This window comes from Mizuhopecten yessoensis, unplaced genomic scaffold (assembly GCF_002113885.1).
Source record: "Mizuhopecten yessoensis strain PY_sf001 unplaced genomic scaffold, ASM211388v2 scaffold715985, whole genome shotgun sequence".
NCBI classification, from domain to species: domain Eukaryota; kingdom Metazoa; phylum Mollusca; class Bivalvia; order Pectinida; family Pectinidae; genus Mizuhopecten; species Mizuhopecten yessoensis.
The window spans coordinates 26,211-27,598 of record NW_018479890.1 but is presented as its reverse complement, the minus strand read 5'-3'; the positions used below and the strand labels follow the sequence as shown (position 1 = coordinate 27,598).

General features: G+C 34.8%; 1 protein-coding gene across 1 annotated transcript in view; it reads right to left on the bottom strand.

The window, feature by feature from the left end:
• LOC110441475 (protein SHQ1 homolog) overlaps window positions 1-462 on the bottom strand; it is a 22,836-nt gene extending 22,374 nt beyond the window's left edge. Inside the window, exon 1 of the mRNA XM_021484633.1 lies at window positions 434-462. The gene's annotated coding sequence lies outside the window, so the exon portion shown is untranslated. The remainder of the gene's footprint in view (window positions 1-433) is intronic.
• Window positions 463-1,388: the final 926 nt, after the last annotated feature.

Below are 1,388 nucleotides of genomic sequence, written 5' to 3'. Positions count from 1 at the left end.
AATTTAAGGCCCATTGCCCTCCATTTCGGTAACGAAAATCGTGCCGTGAATTGCGTTATTTTGAAAAATTAATTTAAAATAGATGTAAACAAAATAAACGCCCAATCTTCTACACATGACTCCAGTTGGTGATGAAGAATGTGAATTAGGGTCCATTCTCTTGAAATAATGCAAATTTAAAGTCCATTTCCCTCCATTTCGGTAAATCAACTCCATTCCGGTCCATTTCGGTAAATACCCCAACCGCTGATTTATATTAATATTGATGTCTACACCATCGATACTTTATGATATTCAATATAAAATGACTGATTTTTAAAGGACATCCTCATAAACAATACTTAAACTGCATTACACATAAAAGGAGGCTGTCATTTGGTTGATTTGGTGTTTGTTAAAAACTAAAAAGTTATAAACAATCCTAAACACTCACCACGTTTTTCTATACCGGAAAACAAACATGCGTTCTAAAATAGGAAACGGACACATTAAGAATCCGGATACATAAGGTTCTACCTTTTCGTTTTTTCTTGTAATGAACTATATAGTAGTATATACGCATATTTACAAAAACCCATCTAAGGAGTTTCCAGGGAAATGCTATAGAGTGCAAATGCCTGTATAATCTTATGAAGTTTTGAATATCTTGTTTGAATTTAAGTCAGAGCCCGAGCTCGTCACTAAAACCACGGACTTTTTTTATATAATTTCAAAGGTTCAATTTTACCAGCTGATTTTACCAATACAATACCAAGTATTCTACCATTGCTACTCTGAATTGGACGCTACTAAAACAAGTATTGGTCTTCGGTCATTTAGTCACAATATCTAAAACTGCCATTGTTACTTTTGCCATTTCCTCTCTTTCTTAAAATGAACTTGGGCATGTTTTCGTTCTCTCTATCGGTACTTCAACTGTAGATACAGCAATTTTCACGAGTTGTCTCTCTTAGCCCATATATTTCCTCACATGTACACTAGCTACATGTATATACCCAACCGTTCAGACTCCAATGCCATCTTCAAGTTATGTTCTATTTTGTTAAAGTGAGGATGACGATTTCCATTTATACCACGAGGGGTATAGATCTCCAACTACGGTACGTATTTTTCTTTAAATAAAAACCAAGAAATTCAAGAAATTAAAATAAATTTCGTGAAGAGGCTTTTTTTCTGGAGAGTAATTAGCTTTGATACATATTATTGACAAGTATTCGGACCATGGGATGGATATGTGTGTCACAAGGGAAAAAGAGAAAATACAACATCCGGTATCTGAAGCTTACAAGACTTGACTTCATAGTTAATATTTATTGATCTCGTTCCACTGAGCGACTGGCATATACAACACAACGCAAATAGTTTTTCCACCTCCTCTATTACCCCCC